The following is a 26,517-nucleotide window of genomic DNA, read 5'->3' as shown; positions in this document are numbered from 1 at the left end:
TGCTTATGTCTTACCAGGGCATAATTAGACATGTTAGGCTATGCAGGAACAGCTGAGCAGTCATCCACAATTTGCTCCCTGGCTGGGTTGATGTAGAAAGTTGTGTACCCTCAGCTTGAAGCTCTCATGAGACTTCAGAGGAGTCTGACCCCACGTCTCAGAAATCACACTTTGTTGCTGTGTTTCAGTATGGGTGTTGGGAGCTGGGGTGTGAAGCTGTCTGGGAAGCATGGTTGCCTTGGTGCAAAGTATATCTCCTTGGCTCTCCTGACACTGCTAGGAACAGTGCGCCTCCATGTCCTGGCAAGATCTGTGCAATGGCGGATTTAAACACCAGACCCAGCTGAAACCACCAAGCGTGTTTCATCCACGAAGCCCTGTGGAATGTGAACCTGCAGCACTGGGGCAGAAAGTGCATTCAACTCCAGAAAGGGTCAGGCCATCATGGTGGGCTTTTCACAACCACCTGAGGGGATTTCCCTTTCAGCAGGATTTGAGCACCCAGATCCCTTAACCCTTCTTGAAACTGGCTGTCTAAATCACCTCCTCCTTGTATGGCAGCAGCCAATTTATTTTCCCATGTCAGCTGATGTGTCGTTAAGGCAAGCAAGTACCAAGAACCATCACTGCTGGGAAGTTTGAAAAAGTGCAATGGGAGAGGTCAGGATCTGTAAAGCAATAGAAAAGCTGAACCTTTTGGGAGACTCAGAGGTGTCCATGGCATCAGAGGGGAGTGGAATTAAAAAAATAAATAAAAAATTCACTTCTGGATGTGCAGTTTCCCAAGGAGAAGCACAAATGATTTGCACTTTGGCTCACGGGGTTTTGGTTGCTCTTTGACATTAAGCTTTAGCTGGGCTTTAGGGTATGTATGAGTGCAAGTAGCAAACCTGAAAACCAGCTGCATTTTCTGCTTTTCCCCTGTTCTCTCTTCAAAGTGAAGCAAGCACGATCATTTCTGACAGTGGTAGGTTTTGCTGGGGTTTGGTTTTGCACGTTCCAGCCCTGAGGGTGTCAAGCAGGGGGCTGATGCTGGGGGAATATCGGTGGCAGAGCCATTAAAACCCGGCAGCGGGACTGCTGATCTGGCAAGAGTTGGCTGAGAGGTTATAAGGCTGGCCTGGGGCCATGTGTCACATCTCTGCCACCTTTATTTCTCCAGCAACCCTGACTGGCACTTTGTAAGTTGAAGCATGGGGCAGGATGTTGACAAAAGCTTCCTAAATAGCTCGGGACTCAGAGAAATAAGGAGCTGCCCTCTGGTTTGGGGGAATGAAATATCTCTCTTGTTAAAGAGAACGTGAAGGGGAAAAAAAGTCAGTTCAGGGGTACTAAATGAAAATTTATGATCCAAGCTCTTTGAGGAGGAAGGTAGAGGGAGGCAATGGTTTTGTTTAGAAGAGAAATCATCGGCTCCGAGCCTGACCTTTGGCTCCTCCTGACCCCAATACTAATGAAGGGGAAAGGGCCTGGTCGTATAAACATGTCACAGCATGAGGTTCACTAGGGTAAGATCTGGTTACAGCTCAGCAGAGCTGTAGCAGAAGTAGCTGCTCCCAGCCCGGGCTGTGCTGTTGTGCTGGGGCTGGATTCCCCCAGTCCTGCCATGAGCAGAGGAGACCCCGTGCACCACCTTATGCAGGATGGGAGCTCCCCCACTGCAATCTGGAGGGCAGGGCAGGGACAAATCTGCTGGGGGTGTCAGTCCCAGTCATCACAGGTGGTTTCAGAGGTGTGCAGAGTGGGAGCTCTGCAGCTCTGGTCAACATCTTGAGGAAGCATGTGACTGGCATGAAAGAGTATTTTTTAATAATGTAAATTATCTTCTCACCCCTTTAGAAAGAAACTATTGAAAAGTATTGAACGTGCTGTGTTTGCAACAAAAATGCTGACATTAGGATTTTTTTTCCCCCTCTGAGTAACCAATATTCAATCCTGTTTTAATGTGGCGTTAAAAAGTATGGCTTTGTAAAGGCAGTGCTGAAGTCCCAATGTAGAGGAACAGTGAGTTTAGTATGAATGAAACTCTAACCTGAAAGCAACACATGATATATGGAAAAGGGGTCTGAGGAAACGTCTGAAAGACCCATCCATCTCCTAACTGATGTATTCATGTGCGGTCCATAAGAACAGGCATGTCTTTGCTTACTTTCCTTTCTGCACTGCGTGTTAATCCTTTTCTTCCTCTGCACTTCTCTTTCCTATATGCACACCATTCCTTTTCTTATGGCTGGAGAAGGCAGTGCTCAGCCAGCACCTAATCTGAGGTGCACCACAGGAAAGTCTCAGCCCCCCTGGACCTGGGGTGCAGCAATACCTGGGGCTGCTGCACCCGGGAGGTGATGGATGGCCCGTGGGCATGGGGTTGCATTAGCATGGGTGATCAGAGGAGGCTGGTGAGAGAGGGGCTGCTTGGCAAGCCACAATGAACACGGCCTGAGGTGTCACAAGACCATGACTCCACACACTACCACCCAAAATCACACCAACGTGTCTGAGGGCATTGTCCAAATGCTTCTTGAACTCCAGGAGACTCAGTGCTATGACCACTGCCCTGGGGAGCCTGTCCCAGTGCCCAACCACCCTCTGGGTGCAGAACCTGTCCCTAACCCCCAGCCTGACCCTCCCCTGTCCCAGCTCCATGCCATCCCCTTGGGTCCTGTTGCTGTCCCCAGAGAGCAGAGCTCAGCGCCTGCCCCTCCGCTCCCCTCCTGAGGGAGCTGCAGGCCGCCATGAGGCCTCCCCTCAGCCTGCTCTGCTCGGGGCTGAGCAAACCAAAGTACCTCAGGCGCTCCTTGTACATCTTGCCCTCTAGACCCTTCACTATCTTTGTAGCCCTCCTTTGGATGTGCTCTCATAGTTTTATGTCCTTAATGTGGTGGCTAAAGAACATCTGTGGTGGGCCATGTCTCAGGCTGGTGTCTGGATGGGGCAGAAGTGTGCCAGCCCCATGGATGGGCTCCATCAGCTCTGGTGTGAGCCACACCAATGCAGCAAGAAGGGCTGTGCTAATGGAGCTCCCTGCCCAGCTTTTTGGGTCCATCACCCCACCAGGACTTGCTGTCCTGGCAGGCACCACTGGGACAGAGAGCCCCACACAGCCCTCAGCCTCTGCTGAGCATCCAGAGGGGCGAGGAAGAGGAAGGAGCTCAGCCAGCCCCTCATGCTGGTTAGACCCATATGTGAGAAAGCGAGGGCTCTTGGAAGAGGAGGGTCAAGGTCCAAAACCAGCAGTGCAGGTGCTGAAGCTGTGTCCTGGCTTGAGACCCAGGCGGGCCGGGGGACCATGGCGCGAGTCCCCACCTCCCACGGCGTGCTGCGAGCCGCTGTCTCGCACATCTTCAGGGCTGTGCCAGCTGGGTCGTGGCCCAGTTCCTGCTGAGTTTCCACCAGATCACTAATTTGGGAAAGAAAGCTGCAGTCTGGCAGGCCGCTTTTGAAAGAGGTTTCTGAAATAAGGGATGTTAGGAAATTTCATTATGTATCTTGTGGCCATGTGCTAAGCAGGAATGGTTTTTCAAATAACTACCCGGACAACTCAAAAGACGTGATGAACTGCAAATGACCCACAGAGCCCATTGTTTGTAGTAGCTGGTGAAAAAGCCACAGCGACTGAGGCAGGGGTGTTAGGCTGTGTCTGAAAACAATGGTGCTTGAGGTGGTGGCATGCAGCAGGGGGAGAGGAGAGTCCCCTTCACCTCCTGACCTGGTGCAGCCAAACTGAGGGGGTCCTGGGGGGCTGGCAATAAGGAAAGACGTAGAGCAAACCATGAAGTCCCCAGCCTCGAAGTGCCTTCAGATGAGAGCAAATTTGCAGTGGTGTGCCATGCCTTCAAACTTTGAGCAAGCACGCCAGCACCGTAGAGGCTCAACTGGAAGCACATGCTTCAGCCGTATTCATCATCCAGGCTGAAGTACGGATGAGGGAGGCTAACTGTTTTGTAAGTGTTGGCCGTAGGAAATATTACTTATCTTAAAGAAATGAATCATGTTTCAGCAAATGCTTCCTGCAGAAATATTTTTCTCACAGCCTTTGTTTCGGGTTTTGGCAGATCTGGAGCTGCTGGCGTTAGCAAAAGCAGTCCCTCCCACCCACTGTTCCTTGGGCTTGAATAGGAAATAAGGAATAAAGGCAGAGGGTATGTGGAAGGCTAAATCCATCACCACTTCTGCTCCATGCTGCAGCAGGATGTGCTGCTTAAAGGCAAATTTCAAAGAAGCTCCCCAGATAAAGTCAAGGAGAGCTGTGTGCTTGGCTACTCTTGCAAACTTACCTGTGCTGGGCATTAAGCTTGCAAATCTGCCCTTATGGCTTTGTGAAAATTCCTGTCAGGTGCTGAAGTTTGTAGGAAATCAGACCCCAATTCCTTCTTTCTTTCCTGAAAGATGGAATTTTGGTAGGGGTGACAGGGCAAATCTCCTGTTCTCATTTAATAAAATGCAGTTTGTTCCCCCTGATATCTCCCACCTCCTCACTCCCCCCCTCCCCCCCCCCCCCCCAAAAAAAAAAAAGGAAGAACAATTTGTTAAAGAAAAGGCTATATTTTTATTTGCAAATCAATTGCTAGCCCCTTGTTTCCTTCTGCAAAGGCTTTGGAACTGTTCCTCTCTGCCTGCAGGGAGAGAGCACCATTTACAAATGTCGTCTGGGGCCACGGTTGAAGAAGGGAGGGAGGAAAAAGTCCATCTTGATTCTGGAGAACTTCAAATTTTTTCTTCCCATTGGCAGAGAATTTTTCATGGGAAGGCAATTTCATTCCCCTGCCTGGTAGGCTCTCCGATCATTTTAAAATAGACCCCCAGGGGAATAAGGCCTTTAAAAGCTCCATTTGCTCCCAGTCATTTTACACAGTAACCCAAGCTGAAGTGAAAGATCTTTATTTAAATATGAATTAAGCTCCAACCTTACCCTTTACTGGGTTATTTTCCTTTGAGGTTTACTTTGATATTATTTCAAAGTCTTGAAGCTAACAAAATGCTGGCCAATATTTAAAGTGACAGGAGAGTTCTGGAAAAAGATTTAGGAGGCAACTAAAGTCTTTCAGTGCAAGACTCTGAAACAAGACAGGAAATCATAAAAGGGCTGAGTGCACTTTACCATACTCAAAACAAATTCTGAGACTACAAAGGCCAGTGGAATGGCATCAAAACCACAAAAAGCATCAAAATACAGCTGAAAACCCTACATCAGCTTGAATTATTGCAATAAAACATGGCTGAAATGTTGGCGATGTATGGTGTTTGCTTCTCATCAGGGTTTAGGGGACCAGCTTATGGTTACTGATTTGGTGCTAGAAGTGGGAGGAAGTGTTAAAGATGAGGCATAAAGTCATGATATTTAATGCATTGTGAAGACAGCAGGCCTGAGTGATGGATGAATGGGTTGTGCAAGAAGATCTTCTGCTGTGCTTGATCTCTCCTTCTGCCTTTCATGGTTTCCACGGTCCATCTGATGCTGAAGCAGCTGCTGGAAGGGGGTTTGTCTGACTGAAGGATCTCAACTGAAGTTCAGATGTTTGGATGCTGGAGATGAGCTGGGCAAGTCCCTGTGAAGTAAATATCTGACGGCAATGTGTGCACACAGAGAGAATTTAGGGTCTTGAAAATGGCTTCAGTTTTTCTCTTAATAAGAGCTGCAGTATGGCTGCTCAGAGATTTGAAAGTGAGTTACAGAACTGCAGAAGGCATTGCTAAGGCCCAGTGGGAAGTTAGCAGGTTTCTCCCTGGTGACATGTGGCATTTGTTTCAGTAAGAGATATGTATGAGAGATATTCAGGCAACAGCACTTCACATTTCTTGTGATTTCTGGGTACAATTTTGGCCTTTATATTTAACCCCAATAAAGGCCACTGTCACTGTGCTTCAGAACAGCCATTCCTTTCTCTTGGAGAAGTCAATAGGAGACTTATCATATAGCTGACTCCATCTAGGTGCCACTTGAAGTCCCATGGGCTCCCTCCTCTCCCAGTGTTGGGTGGGATGTATGTTGCCCTAGCTGAGGTCTCCGTGCAGAGATGATGCTAAGCACCACAGACTGACTACCTCTCTTTGCAGTCACCCTTTAAGGGGGGGTTGAAATCCCCATCCCAGCGATGGTGCCTGGGTGGTCCCAGCCAAGCGAGGACTCCAAGTTTACAAGCATCTCTGGGAAAAATTGTCAGCGTTCCCCCTCCCTGGTCCCTCCTCCCCTTCTCACTGTCGGCGGCTGGGTGAAAACAGGGTGGCCCTGGGGGAGGCCAGGGAGAAAAGAGATTCCAAGGGGTGGGATGTGGGGCTTGGATTTGTTTTGGGATTGTTGTTGGCTTTTATATATATATATATGTACATATATATTATTTTATTTTCATTTGACCTACATCAAGAACTCTAGCTGAAAACTTTTTCCCTTTTGGAAGTGGGGGGTTTGGCAGTGCTTTGCTGAGCTGGTATTGAGTAAAAAAAAATATATATATATATATATATATATATATATATATATATATATATATAAAGCACACTTTATATCACGACCTCAGGACTTGGCTTCTTTCCAGTGAACACTTTACTTTGCTATTAGCTGGACCCCTGCACAAATAGCATGTGCTGGGTGTTTTCTGCAGCCTTTCACGTATGCAGAGAGCAAACAGTTCAGGACCAATATTTAGCCAGGTCCTGCACATGCGGAGAAACCCCTGTTGTGAGGATCTGTCAGGTTTGGATGGACCTGGTGCATTACAGGATTTTGGTTTCATTCTCTTTGCACAGGAGAGTATGTCTCTGCCCTAGGAAATGCCAGTCTCTTGAGAAACCTTGGGGTTTCATGCACAGATGGAAAAAGGACAAATTCAGTCACAGGGGGAATTAGGGTGAGCACTAAATGATAAGTACTGATTAGCACTAAAAAACTCCTACATATGAAAAAGAATAGTAAATATGTCTGTCATGTGCTGTACAGGACAACATAGCTTCAGTTTTAGGATCTGCATTTTACCTCGTCTTTGGTTTCCTCCTAACGTTGGGCTGTAACTTCTGCAAGATGAACTCACACAAGATGAAAAAGCTTTTCAGCGATTTATTGAACGCACATCTCTTTATCTGCCAATTCAAGTGCGTTGTCTGCTAAAATGTGTTATCCAGACAATTTACAGGTCTCAGATTATCAGGATGTCGTGGAGTGTTTGATATCTCCCATTCTCACCTTGTGACCTGAAACCACTCATCTGAGCCCCATGGCATTGCTGTTCACTGACTGACCTGACCAACTTCAGTAGTTTCTGCCTGGAAAATAAAAAAGAAAAAAAGTATCCTAGTGCTCTGGATTTATTTCTGGTCTCCAACTTTACTTTTCCATGGCCATTCACCTACAGGAGCCTCTGCTAACCCCCAGAATTGATTGAAAAGGGGCTCAGCTAGTGCTTGCAACCATTTATTGTCACCGTTCACCTGATAGTGGCTGCTAGTGCACTTTGCATCGAGAGGGAGAGAGCAAAAGCTTTGATCTACCATGAGATGTCCTTAAATGCCTGGAATTGTCAGGGAAGGTTAGCAGCCCTGATGCTTTGCAGCATTAAGGAAAGCACATGGCACCTACGGTTGCAGACATCTGATCTGACCTGCCAGGTCTCTCCTTCTGGATCTGGTCATGTCCTGGGAAAGCAAAGCAGCACATCAGGCTCTTCTAACAAATAATTAATGGGGCTGAAGTTGGATTTACAGGCCCATGCTTGGAAAATGTCACTCTTTGTGGTGACATCAGCCTGGTGTGATGTGGAGCATCATTAAAGCTTCACAAAAAATGCAGAAGCTAATGTGCACCCCTAGGAAAAAAAACCTGCTTGCTGCGTGGCGTGCTGCATCACATGACACGTGTTATGTTCACCTTCTTAAATGGCATTTTTGGCTCCGCTGCTACCAAACGCCGAGACTGAGATGTCATCTACTTTTAAGAAAATAAGAGCGTCTAATGGACTTGATGTATTTTACTCCATGCAACTCTGCTTGTTTTAAAATAAACATTTGACATTTAAGTTCTGAAGCCTATCAGGCAATTAATACATCTGATGATACACACATGTATGTTCCGGATTTGGCATGCTAAAAAGTTTTTCTCTGAAGCTGGTTTAGATGGAATGACATGATTTATTTTTTAATGGCTCTAGACACCACAGCATTGCTTTTTTTTCCATAGCCAATTATCCTTCACCATCTTTTCCTTTCCCCCCACTACACCACTCTCTGCCAATTTCTGAGCTGATCTTTCTTACAGAGATCTGTTTTGTCTCTTGCTTTGCAAAGTGAATTGATAATTCCTGCAAGGAGCACTGAGGCTCCCAAGCTGCCTTTGCCAGAGACCTGCCGTTTAATCAATCTCTGTCTGTCACCTCGGTGTTGCAGTCCAGATGCTCTCAAGTTAACTGGCATCGTTGTTAATCCAGCAGGGAAAGGGTGTGAGAACAAAAGGTCATTTGGGATAATTTAGCCCCATGTTTCCAGATCCACAGTGATTGTTCTTTAAAGGATTTTTTTTTCTTTTTCCTTTTTTTTTTTTTTTTTTTCTTTCAGAGCAAATTCTTTTTAAACGTGTTATTTATGACTTGGAAATTGAAACCTGGCTTCAGCATGTGTGTGACCAAGAGCCTGACGGGGCTCTAGGAGACGGTGGAGGAAGGCTGGTGAGTACCAGCAGAGCTGGAAGAGGTGGAAGGGAAGGAGGAAGCAGGAGCACACCAGCAACCCCGGGTGACCACTTCTGTAGCACAGCTAATGCTTTTTGCCCAGCTTTTATGGGTCATGCTTCTTTTCTGGATGCAATATGCAGCCCAGAAATGAATCGTAATTCCAAGGCTGAGCAGTCCAACTCCAGCCCATCTACATGAAATTCGTTTTGAAATGATTACAAATTGTTCTGTGGAAAGGCTGAAAGTTTTCTTTGGAAAGGCAGAGCTTGCAACAAGCAGTGCGTTGGAGGCCATGGCCCTACGGATGCCCGAGCCCCTTCCACGGTGCTTGCAGCCTGAGTAAGCCTCCTGAGCAGGGCTGCGAGCAAGCAACCCACTGCTCCTGGCACACATGGGCAGACATCACCATGGGTAAGTGATGCTGAGCTAACACCTTCTGCATTTATCACCTGCTACCTGGGGAATGGGTTTTAGCAAAGTCGGTGAGCACTGAGGCATTGGTGGGGTGGCTCAGCTCCTCAGCTTCTGCTCGGGGCTGTGCACTCAGAGTGTAAATCAAATACCCCCAGTAGCTGCATGACATCTTTATTTTTATTGGCAAGAGAAGCAGTATACACAGCGACATTGCAGTCTCTTAGCTCGTTAAAAATATCTCAATAAATAAAACAAATAAGCAACATATACACTGGAACAGAAAATGAAAATAAAAAGGAGGGGAGGGGAGGGGCTGGGAGCTGTAGCAGATCATGGAGCAATAAGGAAGAGGCAGCAGAGTGTGGAGGGCAGTCTGTAGTCCAGGCTGTACTTGAAACAAATCATGCAGGGAGCTGGGGACACTGAGGCCTTTTTTCTTCCTTTTTTTTTTTTCTTTTTTTTTTTTTTTCTGAGAGCCTTGGTCCAGTTTTGACATTACTGTACAAGAAATCATGTTTTGGAAAAAAAAAAAAAAAAAAAAGAAAAAAAAGAATACAGCTAAGGAGAAATAAAATCCAAACCCAAAGATTTCTCATAAAGGTATTCCTGAATTAAGATTTATCAGAAAGAAAAAAAAAAAAAAAAAAAAAGAAATCAAACCAAACGCACAGACAGACACACGGACATAAAACCCAACAACAATGAACAATCAGGAATGTTGCTTCTCTTTTCTCTTTGGTCAGTCACTTGGGGAGAGATGTTGCAAAGTTTCAGACCGTTAGCTTTGGTGCTGGTTTCTGCTCAGTCTAAGTGCTCTGCAAGAGTTCAGAGCGAGGGAGGTCAAGAGGTGTCTTTTGGACCAGTTTACTTGAGGTTGTTAAGGTTTCAGAAGCTACAAACTTGGATACATCCCAATTCCACTTCAGTCTCAGACACTGGACAGTCTAGAGAAAGGGGGAGAAAAAAAGAAAAATAAATACACTGAATACAGCACATCTTTGTGTGATATATATTATCTCATAAGCTCTTTTCCCCTGCAAACCAAGGCAGTGTTTGTGAAAACCCATAACCACATGTTAAAATCCATCCCTGGTGCCGGTAGCATGGAGACACTTGGTTAATCCAGCAGCTGGGCAAGATCCAGTGCACCAGGAATAGCCCTCGTGGCCTCTTAACCGAGGGAAACGGGGAGATTGGATGCTCAGCGCTAGTGTTGCTGCCAATTTGTTGCTGTATTTAGCACAGGGCTCCCAGCGACGCCCAGGGAGCAGAGCTAGGTGCCCCAAATGTGCTTGTACAAAATGTAATCCCACCCAAAGTGACTCTTCCTGCAACATCAGGCAAACCCTGCTGAAAATTAATGTTTTCTTCCTATTCTTGGCTAGCACATTTAAGTAACAGCCAAGCACATCCAAAATAAAAGAAATCAGCATAAATCTAATGATTCCTTTTGGGCGTGTAACTTCAGTGTTTAGTAATGCCATAGCCTTTTTTTTCATTGTGATGTGAAATGGTTAAATCCATAGGCAGCAGCAACACAGCTATTTAAAAGTCCATTTGCTTACAGCACCTCTCCCGCCCCGAGGGATGTGATGCTAGAGCCCTGTTTTCCCCGCGGTTCCCAGCGACCCAGCCCCGCGTATCCACTCCGCTTTCTGGGATGTGACAGGATGCAGCAGCACGGCGGGGAGCCCTGTTACCTGTGGGCTTTGCCCTGGTCTGCAGCAACCTGCTGCTGCTCGTCTGCGGGCTGCTGGGACAAGCTGTGCCCCAGCAGTGCCCAAGGGAGATCCCAACCAACTTGGGGGAGGGATGATTTTTCATGCAAGATGCTGTTTCTGCCTCCAGAAAGCCATCTCAGCTCATATATCAAAAAGCAGATATAATTATTTCCTCCCACTAAGGAAAGCTTCCATTTAGCTTATTTCCTTTCCTTTCCTTCTCAAAGTTATTAATTATCTAATTACAACCACATTCTGCAGACGAGCTCAGGACTTGACAAGCTGCCCAGGACCACTTAGGAAAGCCTAACTGCTTGGTGTGTGCGAGCGGCCGTGGTTTGTGTATGAGCACGTCTGACAGATGACAGACTGGCCCTTTCTTCATGCTCACATTGCCACAACCCCAGCGAGGGGAGCACGGCGGGGACTCGGGAAAGAAAAATACAATAAAGGAAGGAGGAAGACACCACAGAGTGAGTTTCTGCTGGGGTCTGGGGCAACCTTTAAGCTCAGTGATCTTTTTTTCCACGATTTTCTCCAGCAAGCAGAGGAACGGGTGGGTGCTGTTTGCTTCCAGCCACATGACAAAACGCTGTGCCCTGCTCCTTGCTCAGCCTGGCTGCCATGTAAAAGAAGGTAAAAATGGACAGAAAGCAACACTGAGCTGGCCTACTCCCACTTATTTTTTAAACCCCGTCCAAGATGGGACAGGTCAGCACAAAGCTGCTCTCGGAGCAAAAGTGGTGATTTGGAAGTCAATGTCTTCGCCCCCGGTGCCGCTCCGACTGCTGCTGCAGTGCAGGATCTCATTTTCACCAGTTTCTTCAGGTTTCCAGCAGCTCTTTTGGCTCCGGCCAACTGGAAAAAATGGGAATTTCACAGCAGCTCAGTGCTAACAGGGTGTTTTGACTTCCCTGTTACAGTGAGGCAAACGAGCACAGGATCTGCTCAGCAAATGGCAGCAATGCTGTGCCCCAGGGCTCTGGCTTGGCTTTGCAGGGTAAGGAACACCCTTACCCCATCCCTCCCCATCCTGCACAGGGCACCAGCACTGGGGTTGTGGTGGGCAGATTAGATGGCCTACCACTGGGCTGATGCCTCGTTACCAGCCCTGGTTTCCCCGTGAGGGGCTGAAGGAGTCACCCAGGGCACTGCTGCTCATCTGTGGGTCCATGCTTTGCTGCCACGGCACTGCAGGTTTGAGCCTTGTGGTAATAATAAAGAGGCATTTCTCCATAAGTAATTGGAGTAATTGCTGTCCCCATGATGCCAAAAGAACCCTCAGCCCACATGTCTCTTGGGAAGGACCCTCCTGTGCTGGTTTTGGTTTGTTTGTTTGTTTAATATGTGTGATGTAAAGTTAGCAGATCAGACCAAGCAGCAGGAGACCTGTTATCTTCTGCTGTACGGCATGATCTCCATCACTTGAGGTTTTTAGGAGTGGGTTAAACAAGTCAAGTACCATCTGGTTTTGTTGCAGTGGATCCAGCTGAAGGACAGGAGCATCCAAGGACTAGTTAGTCCTTCCTGAAAAAAATGCCATCTCGTGCAGCAGTGCCACAGTGGGACACATTCACAAGCAAGTAACAGTAGGTCAAGTGTTGTGTTCCTTTGTTGATTTTGCTGTCCCTCAGCTCGTGTGTGAGTCTATGATTTGGATTTGGGCCTGTGTGTGTGAATCACTTTCTGAGGTCTTACATCTCACTAACGATTTGTGGACCACAGGATGGGAACCACAGCACCAGATGAGCTGCTAAACGATTTTCCCTCCTATTTTCTCCAGTTATCCACTGCACATTAAGGCAGCCTCTTAGCTGATGAGGCAATATTATGCCCAGATACAAAGGTCACCCAAAGGCAGCTGGTACACCTGGCCATGAAAGGGTTATTTCCCCCAGCATTTCTGGAAAGCCCAGCTTGAAGTGTCCCAGTAAAACCAGTGCACCCAGAATGTCCAGCTCTGATCCCAGCTCAACATACACCAGCGGGGGAAGCACTGCCCTGTTGCCTTCAGGAGCTTTAAAAACGAGCCAGAAGGCTCCTGTCACCTGTTAAGTTACAGAGAGCTTTTCCACAGCAATTCTGTGCTTTAATGGACTCTCCCAAGGTCATGCTTCATGTTTATGATCCTTTAATTCCAGAGGGGTTCAACAAGGCGTTCATCAAAGCCTGCCAACGTATCCAGCTGGTGGCTACTCCTGCAAGCAGGGCCCACAGAGGTTTCCTGGAGAAGTCCTGCAAACCTGGCTCACTCGTGGCCTCACTGCGTGTCTCCTGTGGCAGCTGGATGGTGAGGTACGGATTTATGGGGCTTCTTAAAGGACACAGCAAAGCCCATAGCGGATTTCACAGGGAGGGGACAGAGTTTCTGCTCTAAGTTCAGCACTGAGCTGGAGGGGTAGGACAGCAGGACCTTGCAGAGCTCAGTTTTAATCCTAGCTCATGCACAGGTTCCCTGTGTAAGTGCTCTCTCTGCATGTGCCTCAGCTTCCCTGGCTGGGAAGTTGCCATACATCCCTTCCTCTCTCACAGTGCACATGGGTTTTAATTAGCTCGTGCCCATAAAGCACCTTGTGATTCTCCAGTGCATGGTTGAAGGGCATAAAGCTACACAATAACAGTGCATGATTAGAGTCTGGAGTGTGTGATGATACACAGTGAAGCTCTCTGCTGAACATAATTTCTAAACATTTCTTTTATCCTGCAGTTTAAAACACAGAATATAGCTGTTACGCACTCTGGACCCTATAACATTACAGATCCAGTGCATTTTCTGTGGTGGCACAAGCTGCTGCTCATTTTTATTCACTTTAGAGCATTCCCCAGCCCCAGAGCACAGCAGGGAAACCGCGGCAGCTGAGAGCTGCAGGCTTGATGTAAGGTGGCAGCAAGAGCAGGGCCCCGGTCGGAGGAAATTTTGCAACAGGTCCCTGAGGTCCTTGCTTATATAGGATTAGGGTTGGGTTTGGTTACAAAGGGATTGAAATCATTTCCATAACACAGCCAAGAATGCAAAAGCAATAGAAATCACAGGAAAACCCTTTGAGTATTTAAACTGTTAAATACTCAATAATAAATAATAAAATAAATAATAAAATTATTATTATTTGTAAGAAAAAAATGGTATTTGAGCTTGTTGTATAGGTTGCAAAGTCAGAAATGGTTCTGTACCCAGGGTCTGGCCACTTTCCTACCAGAAAGGTCCCAGCCCAACTAAGGGGTCACAGGTGCCCGGTCCTGTTGCCTTGTGCTCCTAACTGAGCTGGGGTCGGGCAGCAAGGGGGGAGATGAGGGGCACAAACAGCAGCACGGTGCAGCACACGCCAGCTGCTCGCCCCGTGACACCTGGTACTGATTTCGGCAGTCGCTGAGAAGTTTATAGACTGTTTCCTCCCCTCTTCCCCTTCATCTTGGGGAAGTGAAAAGGAGCGTGGGTCAAAGCCAAGACCCCAGCCCCGCTCAGTGGGTCAGTGCAGGGCACGCTGCCTGTGCCCCTGGGCTGGTGATGCTGCTTTCGGCTGCCTCCGGAGGGGACACAGTTTCTGACTGAGCATCCTTCACTGCTGAATTGCAGTAACTAATGTGAATAAGTAATAAGTGACACCTGTGAGTGTGCTCCTCTCTGCCCCCATGTGTGGCTGCCCCGTTCCTGGCTCAGTGGGATGGAGAGGCTGCTCTTCCCACCAGCCCACGGTGCCCCAGCCGCTCTGCCGCATTCGGCACAGTCCCCACCACTGCATTTTTGCCTCCTTTGAAGTCTCCCTGCCCAGACTGTGCCTGTTCTTTAAGCGTCCCCAGAACATTCATTTTTAATGGGATGTTAACTTCAAAGGCTGCTTTTTTACAGACTCTGGAGGTTTGGAGCAGGGAGCGGCATTTCTGCGAGGCAGGCTGGTGAGCAGCGGGGCTGCCTGGGGTGATTAGGTAGGACACAAGCAAACGCGCTGAGGAAGCAAATATTAAACCAGCCCACGAGAAAACACCAGACAAACTCAGCTGGAGTTCCCTGTTGTCTCAAAACTCATCCTCCCAACATGAGAATAACCAGAAGGGAAAAATGCGAGGAAACCTACAGTTAAAGCCCACTCAGGCTGTCACTAGCCCTGGCCCACACTGATGATCAGGTTGTTCCCGTGCTAGGTGTTGCACAAGAGCTGGTAAGAGCGTTTTCCCCTTCGAGAACAGCAGCAGAGGAACAAATTCTCCTGCCCAAGGAAAAGCTGCAGGGCCCCCGTCGTCATGTCAGAAATGGTCCCATCTCCATCTCCTCTGCTAGTGATGGGACGTTATGGGGTGGATGGGGAAGGAGTAGTCCCCTTCTGTGTTGGACCTGCTTGGAGATTACATTTGATTGAGACAGGGCAGAGCAAGAACATGAGGCAGTGACCTCTCTAGTTGTTACCCAGGCATGTATTTTCAAGGCTGGATATGCTCTGAATATTTAAAAAGAGAAGGGAAAATGTCCTGTAGCTGATTTATTCTGGAAATGTCCCACCACTGGGTTCAAGCACTGCTGGGTTACAACACAACAGGGGACACTCCTGCTCTAGAAAATCAATAAAATGTTTCTGTCGGCGCTAAGTAGCAGCTGCCCTTAATATTTTTCAAAACAAATAAATGTGGCTAGTTTGGTTACTGCATGATGTCACAGCCCCGGTACGCCCACCCGCCACACCAGCGCTGCGTGTGTACTGCCCCGTAGGCACGCCGTGGTTGGGGATGGGGAAAACAAGAGCGAACAATGCAAAACGTGACATGGGACGCACGTGTCCGCGCCCGTGCCTTTGGAGAGAAAAGGTCAGCATGGGCTGATGTGAATTTTTGAAATGCCAAAGCAGGCTGCTCCAGAAATCGCGCTGTTCTTTAGATTAGGAAATGCCAAGCTAGAGGGGAAGACAGATCTCAGGGTCTTGATTCTCAGGCCAGAAAGCCTGAATCTGGTTTGCTTCTGGCCACAAGAGCCCCATCTCACCTGGTTACTGAGGCAGAGGACTGGATGTGACCCATGGCAGGCTAGCTAGAGTCCTGAGAGCAACTTGTGCTCCTTTCTCCCTAGTGCCTGTCACCCTACTCAACCCCAGGTTTGCCGTCCAAGAGGACTGCCTTTAAAGCCTACCTGGCAGCTTGAAGCGCAGAGGTCTGAGATACCCAGGAGGATCTTGCTGGGGACTCAGAAATCACCAAACTTATTGGGGGTTGTCATCTTCTTGAGCAGGGTCCCTACCTGTGGTGCTTAAGGCTTACGTGCTTACTGTTAAACATCCCAACCATGCCCTTAACCTTGCTCATTCCTGACCTTTGCAAACTGAGGACCATTGCTTACAGCTTAAATAACCATGTTGCAAGTATTGATCATGATATCCATGGTCAGGTCTGTAAGCTTTGCTATCCAGACTCATTTTTTTTTTTTTAAATCTGTTCATAACCTTCTTAAACTTGTGCTGAAAATTTTCCATGCCCGAAGGTGATTCCTCTTCCTTGTTGTTGCTTTTGTTTTCTGGAGACTAGGCAAAAATGGTCCAGCTGTTTTGGAGCACAGGGAGAGTGGAAACCAGCCATGCTCCAAAACGCTACAAGCTTTCCTGTGACTGTGTGTTGGAGGCTGTGATGGCTGCGGGTGGAAAGCTGAAAGGCGGCGTGCAGATAGCCCGGTTCACAAAGCAGCACTCCACCTGGACCTGGAGGAAATTAAGTTTGTTTTGACCTAGTCCTGAGCCTCCCCGAATCGCCTTCCAACTATGCATGGGGTGAGTTTCTGTGAGCCATATGAAACAGACCTAAGTCAGGAAGAATGGGGCGTTATTTTGGCTTGGATTTTATCACAGCGCCATTAAACTTACAGAAGAGAGGTGCTAGGGTGGAGGTGAGGTGCTGGCAGCCAGGACCTGGCCTGGAGCCGTGACCAGCACGTAGGGACGTACACAGGCAAACAGGTATTTGCAACCCTCCATCCTGGAGGATTAGGCAAAACATGGAGCTCCTGGTTGCTATTGCTCCTGCAGATTACGAAAACCAGAAAGAACCAAAGTGGGCTGCAGTAGAGGTTTGTGGAGGAAAACTTTGCTCTGACTTCCTGCTGTGTAGGGTAAAAGCAAAGCAGAAAAGAGACTTGTTTATCACCAGCCAAATCTCCCAAAGCAAGGCTCATTTTCAAAGCCGGGCCCCATCCTGGGAGGTGGGCTGGTTGCCCTTTGCCTTTGCCAAAGCACCCTAGAACTGAGCCCTTTTCCCGTGCACCCTGACCATCACAGCCACTCTTGGGTAAAATGGTGGATTCCTACGAGCAGTTTTATCCACTGCTGCCTACTAAAGACCATGCAGAGGGACCTGCAACAGGCCTGTGTCACCTTGACTGGAAAAGGAGAGTGCTGGGGTTTTGCTTTTGTTCCCTACCTGGGTAAATGGCACCTCACTGATTTCCTTAAGAGCCTTGAAGACAAGGACTGTCCCAGCTCAGGTGGTGGGTTTCACAGTCACCATGGCTTTGATAATCTCTGGCTGCAGCAAAGACCAGCTTGGTGCTCCAGAACCTGTCCGCACCACCAAGCAGCTTGGTTCAGACCTGACCCGCTTTTAGACGTGTAACCAGGCCCCATCAGCAGTTTTTCTAGAGAAATTTATCCTCTGTCAGTCAAAACTGGCTGTCAGAAACGGAAAGTTAGAGTGAGATCAGAAGAATTTTCAAAGGCTTTCCATTTTTGCAATTTCCATGCTGAAATTTCTACATAGTATAGCTTGTAGCAAGTAGGCTAAAACCAAATCAAAGCACACAGAAAATTTTAACTGAATTCATCGGGTCTTTAGGTGTGTTTATGAAAGTAAGTCCTTGGTCTGTGTAGGAATGGGAAACCTGTATCTGTACATGTTGTGTTCATATTTATGCATAGTTTATATATGGACTAATGTTTTTGTAACAAGGTGAAAGGAAGAAAGGATCTATGCCCTGCTACAGGCATTGGCTGTGTCTGTACCAAAGGGATATCCTCAAATCATCTTACAGATTTGTCAGCTGTTCCCAGAGCCAGGGTAGAAAGTAGTCTCTATTTAAGATATTTTTGACATTTGGATGGCACAAAGATGCAACTTTAGGGGAAAAATACCATATTGCTTAGCAGCAGCAAGGCCTTTGCAAGCAGGCAACTGTGTGCTGTCTTACATGGGAAAAGCCAGCATGAGGCAACCCCAGAGAAGGACCAAGAGTCATATTTTGGAAAGCCAATTTCCCCGTACCAGCATGGCAGAAAGGTCCCCCTTCTGCTTGACCACAGGACGGCTGGGTGGGGAGAATGAGACAACAGCGGTGAGGTGGAAAAACAATGTTTTGGCTGTGTCCTTGAGCACATCTACCTTGCTGCCCACTCAACTGTACAGGAAAGCAGCCCACATTGGTGTGCATAATGGTCCTGGGGATGCCCCACCTGCAATGCAAGGGGTTGGGGAACACAGCCAGAGGCAAACAGCAGAGACAAGGCAAAAGGGGGAAACTGAGGCACAGAGGCACCTGTGAGTGGTTAGGTGGTTAGAATAGTGGAACTCTCCTGTTTTCTAGGTTGTTTCCCATCAGAAAAAGCTAAAAAGAAGGGGATGGGGGTATAAGTTCCCATCACTGTGGTTGCTCTGTGTCCCCTGGGGAGTCCTTGTGAGTGCAGCACAGGCACCTACACTAATACAAGGTGACCGGGAAAGGAGAGAGCCCAATTGCACAACCATCCCTAACACAACGTGTGACTGCTGCCCTTGCAGAAAAGGCACAAGGGCCGGTCTGCAAGACTTCAGAGGGGAGGAAGCAGCGGAGAAAGGAATTCAGATAATTGTGTACATGCAGAGGGGGGAGAGGGCCAAAATCAGATCTAATGCTACGGGTACGGACAGACTGAAACCAGATACCTTGGCTTGTGTTTTTCTGCCTTTGCTGGTATGAACTCTTATCAACCATCCGCTCTTGAAGTCTCCCAGATGAAGGAAAGCCACAATTATGTGCATCTTACAGCTGGGAAACCATTTAAAAACATATCCCTTGCCGTTGTTCATTCCCGAGCCGCAGGGCCTCCCCTTGCTCTCTCCAAACCTACCCCTGCTTCAAGCGCCTTTTGCCGTCTAGAGGAAAGCCTCTAATCTAATTTACCCCAGGCTTTTCAGACCTTGGAGGATTTATCTGCCCATGGCTGGTCCAAGAGAAAACATCCTCCCCGCGTCCCGCGGCTCCCCGGTTTGTTATCGGGAGTGTGACTAACTGTTTGACAGGGATGCAGGAAAAGAAAACGAACAGCCCATCTGGAAGGAGGTTTAATCCTTTCAATTCTCCTCCCTCCAAGCCTGTTTCGGTCTCGCCAGCCCAGCACCGAGGAAAGCCAATGGCTTGCTCACACCTCCCTGTTTGGGATGAAAAATCCAAAAGAGACAACGCCAAAAAGGAAGCCAACAGGAGAGCCCGTGACCCTGGACCTGTGTCTTGGCCTTGGCCAGCTGAACAGGACAGAGCATGCCTGCAAGGCTGGGGACCAGCTGCCACAGCTGAAATAAAGCTGGGGATATTGAGTGCTTCTGTCACAAATAACTATCCACAGAAAAGAGAAGTAGATTGATTATATATATATAAATAAATTTAATGACAGCAAGCAGCCAATATTGATTGAACTAACCATGCTTTAAATCCTTTTTTTTTTTTTTTCTTCTCAATGTCTTGCAGGAAGACTCATTTGTATCTATGGCCACCTATCTAAACAGACTTCACCTGTGTTAGGTCTGGCTGTCCTGGAAGAGCTGCTGGCCCTGTAAGTCCAGCTTTACAATGCTGGACTTAAATTTACAAATTATTTGTCACTCTTTGTCTTTTCATTTTTTCAGTTTTTAAAAACTATTTTTTAATTAGAAAAAAATAATTTAAAAATAATTTATTTTTATTTTTAAAAGGAATTTAACATAGTACAGAAGACTAACATTTTAAAAGTTAATGAGACACTACTTGTTGCATTTGTCCAGTGTAATTTATGCTGGTGCATTTACCAGAAAGGCCTGCATTTAACATTGATTTATTAATGCGTAATCTATAGGTTTATCTATGGATATATTAACCAGCAGTTAAGTGACTGTTTTTTGACTGCCACAAACTTTATTATTTTGGTATCCATCATACAGCTGCCTTTCTCGCACCCAGTTCTTATTTAAAGGTGAATGAACTCTTCTATTCTCTCAGCCTCAGGTGCACGGCTATAAACTAAGCTCTCTGGAGTAAAATAAGTTTCTGCAGTACCAGAGAAGGCAGTGACTCTCATGAGCAATTTTAACACCTCTACAAACTCTGATCTCGAAGTTTCCTTGGCTCCTGTTAAACTTCCCGTGCATCTCCAGCTCTCTATCATTTGAATTTTGATTTATCTGAGTGTAATTCATGCCTGGGAAGGAATACAGGTTGTGGTAATTCCACGTTAAATTTCAAAGATGGTTATTTTAAAAAACATGCTGTTTTCTTGGGGTGGGGAACATCCAGTAAAACATCCAGACACCTCTTATAAAAGCAAAAAATGACAGGAACATAACAGCTTGAGAGCCTCCACCAAGCCAGTTGACACCAACCCACAGATTACAGAAGCTGAAGAGGGAGGGAAGCTGGAGGGTCAGCACAGTCTGACCTCAGGCCTGCAAGATGCCTGGGAGCTCAGAGCTCCCCGGGACACCAGCCCTGCTCCCGGTGTGAATCAGCACAGCCCGACCCAAAACACAGGAAAGCTGAGCTGGCCTTCACTGCACCCAGAAACTCACAGGCTCAACCACTTCCAGCAGGAGAACTTGCCCTTTGGGGTCCCGAAACACGTAGAAAAAAAGCCACTTCTTCAGCATTTTGGCTTGTGGTTGATTATTCTGGCCCAGATAAAATTAGTAGCCTGGGGCTGGCCTCCCAGTATGGATGACAAGTGAGAGCTCTGCAATGAAGTATTTTGCTGCTGGGACTCTCAGGGTTTCTGCATTATGTCCTGCCTCTCTGCAGCAACCTCCAGGCAGTCAGTATGCTTGCTCCAAGGTGCTGCGTCCCTCCCTTGCCAGAAAATAAAATAAAAAAAAATCTTTAAACAGGAAAGAGCCCCCCAAAGGAACAGTTCCCCCAGCCCTGCACTCCTCCACAGTCCAAGCCTTGGCCTCCCCGGGGCTGTGGGGTTCGTCGCAGCTGGAGGAGGAGGTAGGTTTGTGGGAGCCCCTTGTTAAAATCTTGGCAGTACATCACTGAAAGCGCGGCTAGAAATTGCCAAAAGCCGGAAGCTGTTAATGAGCAGTTGGAGCAGGAAAAAGCAGAGCTGTTTCGACATTTGAAAGGGCCGTCTAAGCTCTGTCCTCGGCTCTGCCCAGCTGCCTCGTGGGTGGCTCTGAAGAACAAGCGCTCGGGGACACCACCAGCATCTCCTGGCCCACGAAAGGGCCTGTGGTGCAAGGGGCCAGGGAAAGTCAGTGGCCACAGGCAAAGAGGGATGTGAAGGATCCAGACAGCACCAGCCCTCCTGGATAACACCACAGCAGAGAAAACCCACCTCCGGACCCCTTCCTTGGGCTCATCTCTGAGGCACTCTGGAGTGAGCCTGGCTTTGCACAGGGAAGGTGTGGAACAGAGGAGCAGGGAGGGGAAGAAGGCAGGGAAAGAGATTTTCTTCTTGGGCAGCTCCAGTAAAATAAAGGGGGATGGGGAGGGAGGTGGCACAGACGCACACGTGTCCCTGAACAACGGCTTTGAAGCTGATGAGGCTTGTGCCAACGGCGTTAAATAAGCTCCCTCTCATCTCCCTCTGCCTCCTGAGCCCCTGACCCTCCAACCTCGGGGCCTCTCAGATCTATATGGGTTTCAGCTGCCAGCCTGTAAGCAATTCTGGGCAGGCATTTGGCTCTTCCTGCCTGAAACACACACTTACTACATGCTTGGGCCAGCCAGATTAGTGCTAAGCAGTGGAAATATATTGCACAGAAATCAGATAAGAAAGGTAAAGTGGTCATGCATGGGCTGTACATTTCTGTTGAGATGCTCACAGCAAAAGTCATGTTCAGTGCTTACCCTGCACGAATACAGCTCACAAGCTAAGGGTGAGTATCCTTCAGGATGAAGTTGCATGAGCTGTTGTTACAGTTTATAGACCTGTCGGCTATGATGACTGAACGCACGCACATGCTAAGCTGTTTGGAAAGTAAAGGATATCATGTTCTTGTAGGCTGGTTGAGAATATCTGGGAGGAAGATATCAATAGGAGCGAGGTTCTTTTTCCTCTCGGAAATACGTGAGACTGGTGCCTCTGGGCAGCTGGTGCTGCACACTGTATGGTATGCAGCCTGCTCTGACAGCGCTGGCAGCCAGTGTGAAATGTCTGCTCCCTGTTCGCCTCTACAGGAATAACCACAACAGAGGTATGAAATGGGCTGTAAAAAAAACCCTCTGCCTCCACCTCATTTCAGGAAAAGGAAAGAATATTGGACAGAGGGAAACCTTTTCTCCTCCCCTCTCCATGCCTGCCAAAATAATACAAATTCTAGGAACAACACCTTCTCTAAAAATAAATATATACATCTGCAGCTTTATTCTTTTTCCAAGGGAACTCTTTTGGTCTGGCCTGCTCAGCCAGCACCTTCCCTGCTCTCCTTATTTTTCCTGTGTGCAGCGTGTATTCAGCTGCAAACTTCCTGAGCAGCAGCATCCCCGGGGGGAGGAAGAAATCGTGTTTTCTGGCTCAGGGATTAGGACTGGGCACCAGCAGGTCCTATCCAAAGGATGAATCCTTTCTTACTCATTCCCCCACTTTACCTGCCCCTGTCCTGTGTGGATGAGGTACTCTGAAGCAAGCCCTGCTCTGTCCATAGGCAGCTGATCACAAAAAGGACCGATCTCAGCTTTTTTACATCAGTGCAGCACAAAGGCTCTGTGACAACATTGCCTCCTAAGAGTAAATCAGCAAGTGGGTTATAGCAGCCATCCATTATGACTGACTCAACTAATTCCACTGATGGATTCATGCCAGTGGTATTAACAACAACAAAAAGCCTGCTTTGAAAATGCCCCTGGTTCAAGCTCCTGATTTGAAATAAGTAAATAAATAAAATTTGGGACCACCCACTAAAAAGCAGAGACAGTTTGCATAAATTCAATGGCATTTCATAGGCTCCTGTGAACAATCTGCGGGACAGGTATGATTTCCTTATGAACGCGGGGTGCTTTTTAATGTTTGATACAGTTACTGACAAATAGCAGCTGAAACACCTGTATGCCAGATGTGCACAGCTGTATGTGTGCTGCTGCTGATCAATCTTCAGATTACATCACGTTCCAGATGCCTGCCTTCAGAAACGCTTGGGAGGCAGAGCTGAAGCAAGCAAACTGCAAGCTTAGGCATTTCTCCTTCCCGATGGTGATGCTCTGCCTCTGCACGCAATGCCGAGCCCCGTTTTGTCACCTTGACCTGAGCGATGCTGCCTCAGAGCAGAAGCATCCTTTAGCTGTGAGTAACATCTGTGCATGCATAATGCAACGAGGAGGTGGGCTACATGCTGTCCACCCTGCTTTCCTACCACCTGAGACCAAAAAGCCGTCAACACCAGGCTGTGAAGAGGTTTATTCCTGTGTTTCTTCTCGCTGCAACCCAAGGCACACCTTCAATGTCTCCCCACAGGCAGATGTGTGTGGCTGTGTGTGGCTCCGTGCACATGCACGTGTACAGGAACTGCTGTGAAAGTCAAGTACTTTTCATTTTCATTGGATTCATTCCCCACTAGGAGGATGGCACTTGTTCCTGTAACATTGGGAAGCAAAACTTGGCCTGCCTTAAAAGAGACTTGGAGGTGACTGCTACAAAAAGAAAAAAGATGCCTCTATTATTATCATTATTATTATTATTATTACTACTAATAATAATAATAATGTTATTATTGCTGCTATTATTGTTGTTATTATCATTATCATTATTACCACTATATTTATATTTATTTATTTACTATTGCATTTGGTGTGGGGAAGAAAGCTTTCCCTTTGCTGAACGAAACTGTGCTCACCCTTCAAAACTGTTTCTTCAAACAGATGCCAGGACAGATTCCCCAAAGCCCTGTGGATTTAGTCCTAATTTTTCACACTAAGGATCCTACACAGAATCACAAAAAGCCTTTAGTGAGAAGCAGCAGGATTGACTCATTTCCTTGCCCACCATGCTCACTGCCACCACACCTGGGTTTTGTCAGAGCTGGGACTTGCATCCCGGATCACATTCCCAAACATTTGCGGAGGAAAGAGTGCTGCTTTGGCATCTCCCCGCTCGCATGAGGCAGCGTTTGAAGAATGTGCCCTCGCTCGCCACACCCTGGTCCCTGAAGTCGGTGATCGCAATGGCTCGGCCCGAGCCCAGCAGTGTTTCCCACCGAAGCAGGTGCAGGTTTTTGATAACCACCCAGGCTCTGAGTAACGGCAGTGATTCAGTGCGTGTGTTACTAATCTCCCAGGACTTTTGGACGGGATTGTACCAGGCCAGGTCTCCATCTGGGATTAATCAACACAGCTTCATTGAAGTCAAGGGGCCAAATTCTCACTTGGAATAAACCGGTTTAACTCCACTGCAGTCAATAAAGCTACTCTGATCTTTTTTATGGCAAGAATAGTCCAACTCTTTAAAATACGTGGGGTTATAGGGTGTTGCCCTCATGCAGAGGGAGTTGCACTTTTATATGCCATACACGCCTGACGTGGTAAGTTCTTGGCATCAAGTAAGGCACACCGGTGTGTGTCCGTGATGCTAACCACGCTGTGCTTCAGAGAAGGCTGTTGGGAGATGCACGGAGGTATGTTAACATGGACATAAGACTGGCAAGAGCCCTCACCAGTCCAGCATCACTACTAGGTCATTTCTTCCATCCTTGGCTGCAAGCATTGTGTCATACAATCCTTCCTCAAAACTCTGCAGCTTTTGTCTTACATGCAGATGGCACTGCTGATGCTTAAAAGCAGCCCTCTAGATCTTCTACTCGGTTTTTATTACCAACCTCTTCTCAAGACAGGCTTTCTGCTGCCTGGGGTGCCTAAGACAGTCTTGCATCAAGGGACTTCTCCAAGGTAAGCGGCAGGAGGTAAGGCTATTTGCAGAGCTTAGAGGGGATTCACAGCCTTCAAGGCTTTTTGTGTGAGTATGCCGTGCTTCAGCATGGTCTTGTTTGCTTTGCTTCAAATCTTTTGGCCTTGGCTGGCTCTGACCCCACAAATGTTTGAATGTCTGTGTTATTCTTCAGCTGTGCTTGTGTACCAGGGCTGTGGCGGTCACTGGAGGGGCTCCTCATTAAAGTAGTGATGAGGCTCTCTGGAGAGCAGGACAGTAATGCTGCAGGGAATAATGAGGCAGCAAATCTCCCTCAGGGCTGCCCGTGGGTGAAATATTTTCTCTTTTATTGTCGTGGTTTCTGATGCCTAATTCAGGAGCGTGGTCTCCTGAAGAGGTAGCAGTGACCCATCAGCCCATGGCCATGCACTGACCTGCTGTGAGTCACTCTTTTTTCCAAGACTCGTAAGACTAGCATCATTGCTTATAACTCAGCTTGAGGTTGGCCAGCTGCTTTACAGGCTTTCCTGAAGCTGTTACATGCGTGATGTAGGACAAGCAAGCAATGGGAAGGAGAAAAGGGAAAGATCTTACTCAGAACCTCTTTAGCAACACAGTTCCAGTCTGGATGGTGCCGCAAACCTTCGTCAGCTGGCTTGGCCTTTGTGCTGCTTCACGGGGTCAGGCTAGCCTGTCCTACCCCAACCTGCTCTGCTCCAAGAGGCTGCTCTCCTACAAGCTAATCCTCCTCCTGTACTCACTCCGTGGGCTGCAATTTCCTCTGCAACGAGGAACCAGTGTTCTTAATTATTTTTTCTTGCACATCAGAGAACTGGGAGTGAACACCAAAGGTGGTTTATTCTGGTTGCTGTCTACCAGCTCTCTGTGTTGCTGCTTCAGGTTTCAATAAAATAGGTTCTCCTGCAGGTGCTTCAGTTTTTCACCACACATCTAAAATTTATGGCTTTGGGAGGTAAAATATGAAGCTGGTCATTCCCTTGCTATGATTTTTAAAAGGGGAGTAAACATTCTTACTCCAGTAAGTTCAAACTCCTGGAGGAAGAAAAGCAGAGATGCTGCTAAAGAAACAATTTGAGTAAAAAAAAAAAAAAAAAAAAAAAAAAAAAAAAACAAAAACAACAACAACAAAAAAACCTGCACGTCCTAAGATTGCCTCTGTTTAGTGAATTATTTAATCACATGCCTAATTTCTAAATGTGTGCCTGTAGCCCCCCTGATTTCAGTGGGATTTATCACATGCACTAAGGATGTGTCATGTGCTTTGCTGAATCAGAACAGACTAACAAATGACTACCAAGAACTTGAATTGTATGCAACATGCACACAGAAGCCTATAAAAAGCCCTGGAAAATTGGTTTACATGGTCTTTTCCAGTCTGTCATCCTGCAAAATGCAGATGTACTTTTTTTTTTTGACTCCGGTTGTCGGGTTTTTTGGATTTGGGTGATTATATGAATGGGTTAAGTCAACGTTTTCAACCAAATCACTGTACGGATGACTCAGCTCAACACCAGCTGGCTGGTCTTGTTTAGGTTTGCCAGCTGCAAGCTGGACTTGCTTGAGCCTTTGAATCTGGACCCTGCTAGTTTCCCACTGAGCTAATAACCTATATTACTGTGATACCGATGCAATCTCCTTGCTGGGGGAGGGAGAGGA

General features: G+C 47.4%; 1 protein-coding gene across 1 annotated transcript in view; it reads right to left on the bottom strand.

Moving 5' to 3' along the window:
• Positions 1-9,634: 9,634 nt before the first annotated feature.
• The window catches only part of TWIST2 (twist family bHLH transcription factor 2), a gene marked incomplete at its 5' end in the record, with an annotated part of 35,233 nt that continues 18,350 nt past the window's right edge, over positions 9,635-26,517 (bottom strand). Inside the window, one exon of the mRNA XM_084289571.1 lies at positions 9,635-10,015. The remainder of the gene's footprint in view (positions 10,016-26,517) is intronic.

This window comes from Netta rufina (assembly GCF_964035555.1).
Source record: "Netta rufina genome assembly, chromosome: 6".
Classification (NCBI taxonomy): domain Eukaryota; kingdom Metazoa; phylum Chordata; class Aves; order Anseriformes; family Anatidae; genus Netta; species Netta rufina.
Note: the sequence above shows the minus strand (reverse complement) of the source record. Positions and strands in the feature narration are given on the sequence as shown.